Source organism: Macaca fascicularis, chromosome 2 (genome assembly GCF_037993035.2).
Source record: "Macaca fascicularis isolate 582-1 chromosome 2, T2T-MFA8v1.1".
NCBI classification, from domain to species: domain Eukaryota; kingdom Metazoa; phylum Chordata; class Mammalia; order Primates; family Cercopithecidae; genus Macaca; species Macaca fascicularis.
This window is the reverse complement of record NC_088376.1, coordinates 73,975,192-73,985,431: the sequence shown is the minus strand read 5'-3', so window position 1 is coordinate 73,985,431 and position 10,240 is coordinate 73,975,192. Positions and strand designations below refer to the sequence as shown.

At 40.5% G+C, this 10,240-nt stretch overlaps 1 pseudogene; it reads right to left on the bottom strand.

Moving 5' to 3' along the window:
- Window positions 1–1,930: 1,930 nt before the first annotated feature.
- On the bottom strand, window positions 1,931–9,098 carry LOC135969506 (uncharacterized; annotated as a pseudogene).
- Between the last annotated feature and the right edge of the window lie 1,142 nt (window positions 9,099–10,240).

Here is a 10,240-nt window from a genome sequence, read left to right as displayed (position 1 = left end):
AGATGAATTCACAGATCACAAAGAAGTTTCTCAGAAAGTTTCTTTCTCATTTTGATCAGAGGATATTTCCTTTGGACCTATAGTCATCCAAGGGATGCGAAATATCAGCTCTCAGACTCCACAGAAATAAGGCTAGCAAACATCTCCATGAAATGCAGCTGTAACTCAGTGAGTGGAAGTCACACATCACAGAGAAGTTTCTCAGAAACCTTCTTTCCGGTTTTCCTATGAGGATATTTTCTTTTTCACCAAAGGCTTCTATGGGCTTCCAAATATCAATTTACAAATTCCACAAGAACAGTCTTAGAGAACGGCTTCTGGAGGGGAAAGCAGTAACTCTGTCAGATGAATTCACGCAACACAAAGCGGTTTCTCAGAAAGCTTCTTTCCAGTTTTGATATGAGGATATTTCCCTTTTCACCATAGTCCTCCATGGGCTTCCAAATATAACTTTGCAAATTCCACAAGAACAGTCTTATGGAAAGGCTTCTTGAGGGGAAAGCTGTAACCCTGTGAGATGAATTCACAGATCACAAAGAAATTTCTCAGAAAGCTTCTTTCTCATTTTGATCGGAGGATATTTCCTTTGGACCTATAGTCTTCCAAGGGATCCGATATATCTGTTCTCAGATTCCACAGAAATAAGACTAGCAAACTGCTCCAGAAATATAGCTGTAACTCAGTGAGTGGAAGTCACACATCAAAAAGCAGTTTCTCAGAAAGCTTCTTTCCAGTTATCATCTGAGGATATTTTCTTTTTCACCATAGGAATCTATGGGCTTCCAAATATCCCTTTGCAAATTCCACAAGAATAGTCTTAGAGAACGGCTACTGGAAGGGAAAGCAGTAACTCTGTGAGGTGTATTCACAGAACACAAAGCAGTTTCTCAGAAAGCTTCTTTCCTGTTTTCATCTGAGAATATTTCCCTTTTCACCATAGTCCTCTATGGGCTTCCAAATATCACTTTGCAAATTCCACAAGAACAGTCTTAGCGAAAGCCTTCTTGAGGGGAGAGCTGTAACTCTGTGAGATGAATTCACACATCACAAAGAAGTTTCTCAGAAAGCTTCTTTCTCATTTTGATCGGAGGATATTTCCTTTGGCCCTATAGTGTTCAAACGGATCCGAAACATCAGGTCTCAGATTCCACAGAAATAAGCAAGCAACCCACTCCAGGAAATACAGTTGTAACTCCGTGAGTGGAAGTCACACATCACAAAGCAGTTTCTCAGAAAATTTCTTCCGATTTTCCTATGAGGATATTTTCTTTTTCCCCATAGGCTTCTATGGGCTTCCAAATATGCATTTACAAATTCCACAAGAACAATCTTAGCGAACGGCTTCTGGAACGCAAAGCTGTACACTGTGAGATGAATTCACAGAAGAGAAAGCAGTTTCTGAGAAAGCTTCTTTCCAGTTTTGTTCTGAGGATATTTCCCTTTTCACCATTGCCCTCCATGGGCTTCCAAATATCACTTTGCCAATTCCACAAGAACTGTCTTAGCGAAAGGCTTCTTGAGGGGAAGCTGTAACTCTGTCAGATGAATTCACAGATCACAAAGAAGTTTCTCAGAAAGCTTCTTTCTCATTTTGATCGGAGGATACTTCCTTTGGCCCTATAGTCTTCCAAGGGATCCGAAATATCAGTTCTCAGATTCAAAAGAAATAAGGCTAGCAAAGAGCTCCACGAAATACAGCTGTAAATCAGTGAGTGGAAGTCACACATCACAAAGCAGTTTCTCAGAAAGCTTCTTTCCGGTTTTCATCTGAGGATATATTCTTTTTCACCATAGACCTCTAATGGTTTCCAAATATCCGTTTGCAAATTCCACGAGAACAGTGTTAGCTAACGGCTTCTGGTTGGAAAACAGTAATTCTGTGAGATAAAATCACAGAACACAAAGCAGTTTCTCAAAAGCTTCTTTCCAGTTATGATGTGAGGATATTTCCCTTTTCACCATAGGCCTCCATGGGCTTCCAAATATCACTTTGCAAATTCCACAAGAAAAGTCTTAGTGAAAGGCTTCTTGAGGGGAAAGCTGTAACTCTGTGAGATGAATTCACAGATCACAAAGCAGTTTCTCAGAAAGCTTCTTTCTCATTTTGATCGGAGGATATTTCCTTTGGCCCTATAGTCTTCCAAAGGGATCCGAAATATCAGTTTTCAGATTCCACAGAAATAAGGCTAGCAAACAGCTCCACGAAATACAGCTGTAACTTCGTGAGTGGAAGTTACACATCACAAAGCAGTTTCTCAGAAATGTTCTTTCCAGTTTTCATCTGAATACATTTTCTTTTTCAACGTAGGCATCTATGGGCTTCCAAATATCCCTTTGGAAATTCCACAACAACAGTCTTAGCGAACAGCTTCTGGAGGGGAAAGCTGTAACTCTGTAAGACGAATTCATTGGAAAGAAAGCAGTTTCTCAGAAAGCTTCTTTCCAGTTTTCATCTGAGGATATTTCCCTTTTCACCATAGCCCTCCATGGGCTTCCAAATGTCACTTTGCAAATTCCACAAGAACAGTCATAGCGAAGGACTTCTTGAAGGGAAAGCTGTAACCCTGTGAGATGAATTCACAGATCACAAAGCAGTTTCTCAGAAAGCTTCTTTCTCATTTTGATCGGAGGATATTACCTTTTGCCCTATAGACTTCCAAGGGATCTGAAATATCAGCTCTCAGATACCACAGAAATAAGGCTAGCAAACAGCTCCACGAAATACTGCTGTAACTCAGTGTGTGGAAGTCACACATCACAAAGCAGTTTCTCAGAAAGCTTCTTTCCGGTTTTCCCATGAGGATATATTCTTTTTCACCATAGGCTTCTATGGGCTTCCAAATATCCATTTACAAGTTCCACAAGAACAGTCTTAGGGAACGGCTTCTCGAGCGGAGAGCTGTAACTGTGTGGGATGAATGCAAAGAACAGAAAGCAGTTTCTCAGAAAGCTTCTTTCCAGTTTTGATCTCAGGATATATCCCTTTTCCCCATAGCCCTCCATGGGCTTCCGAATATCACTTTGCGAATTCGACAAGAACAGTCTTAACGAAAGGATTCTTGAGGGCAAAGCTGTAACTGTCTGAGATGAATTCACAGATCACAAAGAAGTTTCTCTGAGAGCTTCTTTCTCATTTTGATCGGAGGATATTTCCTTTGGCCCTATATTCTTCAAGGGTATCCGAAATATCAGGTCTAAGTCTCCACAGAAATAAGGCCAGCCACCCGCTCCAGGAAAAACACTTGTAACTCAGTGAGTAGAAGTCACACATCACAAAGCCGTTTCTCACAAATCTTCTTCCCGGTTTTCCGATGAGGATATTTTCTTTTTCACCATAGGCTTCTATGGGCTTCCAAGTATCCATTTACAAATTCCACAATAACAGTCTTAGCGAACGGCTTCTGCAGGGGAAAGCTGTAGCTCTGTGAGATGAATTCACAGAAGAGAAAGCAGATTCTCAGAAAGCTTCTTTCCAGTTTTGATCTGAGGGTATTACCTTTTTCACAATAGCCCTCCATGGGTTTCCAAATATAACTTTGCAAATTCCCAAGAACAGTCTTAGCGAACGGCTTCTGGAGGGGAAAGCTGTAACTCTGTGAGATGAATTCACAGAACACAAATCGTCTTCCAAATATCCATTTACAAATTCCACAATAACAGTCTTAGCGAACAGCTTCTGGAGGGGAAAGCTGTAGCTCTGTGAGATGAATTCACAAAACACAAAGCAGTTTCTCAGAAAGCTTCTTTCCAATTTTGATCTGAGGTTATTTCCCTTTTCACCGTAGCCCTTCATAGGCTTCTAAATATCACTTTGCAAATTCCACAAGAACAGTCTTAGCGAAAGGCTTCTTGCGAAGAAAGCTCTAACAATTTGAGATCATTTCACAGATCACAATGTTTCTCAGAAAGATTCTTTCTCATTTTGATAAGATCATATTTCCTTTGGACCTATAGTCTTCCAAGGGATCCGAAATATGAGGTCTCAAATTACACAGAAATAAGGTTGGCAAACAGCTTCATGAAATACAGCTGTAACTCCATGAGTGGAAGTCACACATCACAAAGCAGTTTCTCAGAAAGCTTCTCTCCAGTTTTCCTATGAGGATATTTTCTTTTTCAACATAGGCTTCTATGGGCTTCCAAATATCCATTTATAAATTCCACAAGACCAGTCTTAGTGAACGGCTTCTGGAGCGGAAACCTGTAACTCTGTGAGATGAATTCACAGAACACAAAGCAGTTTCTCAGAAAGCTTCTTTCCAGTTTTTATCTGAGGATATTTCCCTTTTCACCATAGCCCTCCATGGGCTTCCAAATATCACTTTGCAAATTCCACAGGAACAGTCTTAGCGAAAGGCTTCTTGAGGGGAAAGCTGTAACTCTGTGAGATGAATTCACAGATCACAAAGCAGTTTCTCAGAAAGCTTCTTTCTCATTTTGATCGGAGGATATTTCCATTGGCCCTATAGTCTTCAAAGGTTTCTGAAATATCAGGTCTCAGATTCCACAGAAATAAGGCTAGCAACCCACTCCAGGAAATACAGCTGTATCTCCGTGAGTGGAAGTCGCACATCGCAAAGCTGTTTCTCAGAAATCTTCTTTCCGGTTTTCCTATGAGGATATTTTCTTTTTCACCATAGGCTTCTATGGGCTTCCAAACATCCATTTACAAATTCCACCAGACCAGTCTTAGCAAACGGCTTCTGGAGCGGAAAGCTGTAACTCTGATAGATGAATTCACAGAACACAAAGCAGTTTCTCAGAAAGCTTCTTTCTCATTTGGATAGAAGGATATTTGCTTTGGCCCTATAGTCTAACAAGGGATCCGAAATATCAGTTCTCAGATTCCACAGAAATAAGGGTAGAAAACTGGTCCACGATATACAGCTGTAACTCAGTTAGTGGAAGTCACGCATCACAAAGCAGTTTCTCAGAAAGCTTCTTTCCAGTTTTCATCTGAGGATATTTTCTTTTTCACCTTAGGCCTCTATGGGCTTCCAAATATCCCTTTGAAAATTCTCAAGAACAGTCTCAGTGAACGGCTTCTGGAGGAGAAAGCTGTAACTCTGGGAGATGAATTCACAGAACACAAAGCAGTTTCTCAGAAATCCTCTTTCGAGTTTTGATCTGTGGATATTTCCCTTTTCACCATAGCCCTCCATGGGCTTCCAAATATCACTTTGCAAATTCCACAATAACAGTCTGAGTGAAAAGTTGCTTTAGGAGAAAGCTGTAATTCTGTGAGATGAATTCACAGATCACAAAGAAGTTTCTCAGAAAGCTTTTTTCTCCTTTTGATCGGAGGATATTTTCTTTGTCCCTATACACTACACAGAGATTTGAAATATCAGTTCTCAGATTCCACAGAAATAAGGCTAGCAAGGAGCTCCACGAAATACAGCTGTAACTCAGTGAGTGGAATTCACACATCACAAAGCAGTTTCTCAGAAAACTTCTTTCCAGTTTTCATCTGAGGAAATTTTCTTTTTCACCTTAGGCCTCTATGGGTTTCCAAATATCCCTTTGCAAATTCCATAAGAACACTCTTAGCGAACGGCTTCTCAAGGGGAATGCAGTGACTCTGTGAGATGAATTCACAGAAAACAAATTGGTTTCTCAGAAATCTTCTTTCCAGTTTTAATCTGAGGATATTTAACTTTTCTCCATAACGCTCCATGGGCTTCCAAATATCACTTAGCAAATTCCACAAGAACAGTCTTAGTGAAAAGCTGATTGAGGGGAAAGCTGTAACGCTGTGAGATGAATTCACAGATCACAAAAAAGTTTCTCAGAAAGCTTCCTTCTCCCTTTGATTGGAGGATATTTCCTATGGCTCTATAGTCTTCAAAGGGATTCCAAATATCAGTTCTCAGATTCCACAGAAGTAAGACTATCAAACAGCTCCATGAAATACAGCTGTAACTTAGTGAGGGGAAGTCAAACATCACAAAGAGGTTTCTCAGAAAGTTTCTTTCCAGTTTTACTATGAGGATATTTTCTTTTTCACCATAGGCTTCTATGGGCTTCCAAATATCCATTTACAAATTCCACAAGAAGAGTCTTAGCGAACAGCTTCTGGAGGGGAAAGCAGTAATTCTGTGAGGTGAATTCACAAAACACAAAGTAGTTTCTCAGAAAGCTTCTTTCCAGTGTTCATCTGAGGATATTTCCCCTTTCACCATAGTCTACTATCGGCTTCCAAATATCACTTTGCAAATTCCACAAGAACAGTCTTAGCAAAAGGCTTCTTCCGGGGAAAACTATAGCTCTGTGAGATGAATTCACATATCACAAAGAAGTTTCTCTGAAAGCTTCTTTCCAGTTTTCATCTGAGGATATTTCCCTTTTCACCATAGCCATCCTTGGGCTTCCAAATATCACTTTGCAAATTCCACAAGAGTAGTCTTAGCGAAAGGCTTTTTGAGGGGAAAGCTGTAACAATGTGAGATGAATTCACAGATCACGAAGAAGTTTTTCAGAAAGCTTCTTTCTCATTCTGATCGGAGGATATTTCTTTTGTCCCTATAGTCTTCAAAGGGATCCGAAATATCATTTCTCAGATTCCACAGAAATAAGGCTAGCAAACAGCTCCACGAACTACAGCTGTAACCCTGTGAGTGGAAATCAACATCACAAAGCAGTTTCTCAGAAAGCTTCTTTCAAGTTTTTATCTGAGGATATTTCCTTTTTCACCACAGGCCCCTTCGGGCTTCGAAATATCCCTTTGAAAATTCCACAAGAACAGTCTTAGCGAACGGTTTCTGGAACGCAAAGCTGTAACTCTGTTAGATGAATTCACAGAACACAAAGCAATTTCTCAGAAAGCTTCTTTCCAGTTTTGTTCTGAGAATATTTCCCTTTACACCAGAGCCCTCCATGGGCTTCCAAATATCACTTAACAAATTCCACAAGAACAGTCTTAGCGAAAGGCTTCTTGAGGGGAATGCTGTAACTCTGTGAGATGAATTCACAGATCACAAAGAAGTTTCTCAGAAAGCTTCTTTCTCCTTTTGAACGGAGGATATTTCCTTTGGACAGATAGTCTTCCAAGGGATCCGAAATATCAGTTGTCAGATTCCACAGAAATAAGGCTAGCAAACAGCTTCACAAAATACAGCTATAAATCTGCTAGTGGAAGTCACACATCACAAAGCAGTTTCTCCGAAAGCTTTTTTCCAGTTTTCATCTGAAGATACTTTCTTTTTCGCCATACGCATCTATAGGCTTCCAAATATCCCTTTGAAAATTCCACAAGATCCGTCATAGCGAACGGATTTTGGAGGGGAAAGCTGTAACTCGGTGAGATGAATTCACAGAACACAAAGCTGTGTCTCAGAAAGCTTCTTTCCAGTTTTGATCTGAGGATATTTCCCTTTTCACCATTGCCCTCCATGGGCTTCCAAATATCACTTTGCAAATTCCACAAGAAACGTCATAGCGATCGGCTTCTGGAAGGGAAAGCTGTAACTCTGTGAGACGAATTCACAGAACACAAAGCAGTTTCTCAGAAAGCTTCTTTCCAGTATTGATCTGAGGATATTTCCTTTACACCATAGTGCTCCATGGGCTTCCAAATATCACTTTGCAAATTCCAGAAGAACAGTGTTAGCGAAAGGCTTCTTGAGGGGAAAGCTGTAACCCTGTGAGATGAATTCACAGATCACAAAGCAGTTTCTCAGAAAGCTTCTTTCCAGTATTGATCTGAGGATATTTCCTTTACACCATAGTGCTCCATGGGCTTCCAAATATCACTTTGCAAATTCCAGAAGAACAGTGTTAGCAAAAGGCTTCTTGAGGGGAAAGCTGTAACCCTGTGAGATGAATTCACAGATCACAAAGAAGTTTCTCAGAAAGCTTCTTTCTCATTTTGATCGGAGGATATTTCCTTTGGCCCTATAGTCTTCGGAGGGATCCGAAATATCAGTTCTCCGACTCCACAGAAATAAGGCTAGTAAACAGCTCCAGGAAATAGAGCTGTAACTCCGTGAGTGGAAGTCACACATCACAAGGCAGTTTCTCAGACAGCTTCTTTCCAGTATTTATCTGAGGATATTTCCCTTTTCACCGTAGTCGGCCATGGGCTTAAAAATATCACTTTGCAAATTACACAAGAACAGTCTTATCGAAAGACTTCCTGAGGGGAAATCTGTAAGTCTGTGAGATGAATTCACAGATCACAAAGAAGTTTCTCCGAAAGCTTCTCTCTCATTTTGATCGGAGGATATTACCTTTAGCCCTGTAGTCTTCAAAGGGGTCCAAAATATCAATTTTAAGATTCCACAGAAAAAAGGCAAGCAAACAGCTCCACGAATTACAGTTGTAACTCACAGAGTGGAAGTCCCACAACACCAAGCAGTTTCTCAGAAAGCTTCTTTCCAGTTTTCATCTGAGGATGCTTTCTTTTTCACCACAGGCCTCTAAGGGCGTCCAAATATCCCTTTGCAAATTCCACAAGAACAGTCTTAGCGAACGGCTTCTGGAGGGGAAAGCTGTAACTCTGTGAGATGAATTCACAGAACACAAAGCAGTTTCTCAGAAAGCTTCTTTCCAGTTTTGATCTGAGGATATTTCCCTTTTCACCGTAGCCCTCCATGTGCTTCCAAATATCACATTGCTAATTCCACAAGAACAGTCTTAGAGAAAGGCTTCTTTAGGGGAAAGTAGTAACTCTGTGAAATGAATTCACAGATCACAAAGAAGTTTCTCAGAAAGTTTCTTTCTCTTTTTTATAGGAGGATATTTCATTTGGCCCTATAGTCTTCCAAGGGATCCGAAATATCAGTTCTCAGATTCCACAGAAATAAGGCTAGCAAACAGCTCCATGAAATACAGCTGTAACTCCCTGAGTGGAAGTCACACATCACAAAGCAGTTTCCAAGAAAGCTTCTTTCCAGTTTTCATCTGAGGATATTTTCTTTTTCACCATAGGCCTCTATGGGCTTCCAAATATCAATTTGCAAATTCCACAAGAAGAGTCTTAGCAAACGGCTTCTGGAAGGGAAAGCAGTAACTCTGTGAGATGAATTCACAGAACACAAAGCGGTTTCTCAGAAAGATTCTTTCCAGTTTTTATCTGAGGATATTTCCCTTTTCACCATAGCCCTCCATGGGCTTCCAAATATGACTTTACAAATTAAACAAGAAAAGTCTTAGCGAACGGCTTCTGGAGCGGAATGCTGCAACTCTGTGAGATGAATTCACAGTACGGAAAGCAGTTTCTCAGAAAGCTTCTTTCCGATTTTCCTATGAGGATATTTTCTTTTTCCCCATAGGCTTCTATGGGCTTCCAAATATCGATTTTCAAATTCGACAAGAACAGTGTTACCGAACGGCTTCGGGAGCGGAAAGCTGTATCTCTCTGAGATGAATTCACAGAACACAAAGCAGTTTCTCAGAAAGCTTCTTTCCAGTTTTGATCTGAGGATATTTCCCTGTTCACCATTGCCCTCCATGGGCTTCCAAATATCACTTTGCAAATTCCACAAGAACAGTCTTAGCGAAAGGCTTCTTGAGGGGAAAGCTGTACCTCTGTGAGACGAATCCACAGATCACAAAGAAGTTTCTCAGAAAGCTTCTTTCTCATTTTGATTGGAGGATATTTCCTTTGGTCCTATAGTCTTCAAAGGGATCCGAAATATCAGGTCTCAGATTAAACAGAAATAAGGCTAGCAACCCGCTCCAGGAAATACAGCTGTAACTCTGTGAGTGGAAGTCACACATCACAAAATAGTTTCTCAGAAAGCTTCTTTCCGATTTTCCTATGAGGATATATTCTTTTTCACCACGGGCCTCCATAGGATTCCAAATATCCATTTAAAATTCCACAAGAACAGTCTTAGCAAACAGCTTCTGAAAGGAAAAACTGTAACTCTGTGAGATGAATTCACGGAACACAAAGCAGTTTCTCAGAAAGCTTGTTTCCAGTTTTGATCTGAGGATATTTCCCTTTTCACCAAAGCCCTCCATGGGCTTGCAAATATCACTTTGCAAATACCACAAGAACAGTCTTAGCGAAAGTCTTCTTGAGGCGAAAGCTGTACCTCTGTGAGACGAATTCACAGATCACAAAGAAGTTTCTCAGAAAGCTCCTTTCTCATTTTGATTGGAGGATATTTCCTTTTGCCCTATAGTCTTCCAAGGGATCCGAGTTATCAGTTCTCAGATTCCACAGAAATAAGGCTAGCAAATAGCTCCACGAAATACAGCTGTAACTCAGTGAGTGGAAGTCACACATCACAAA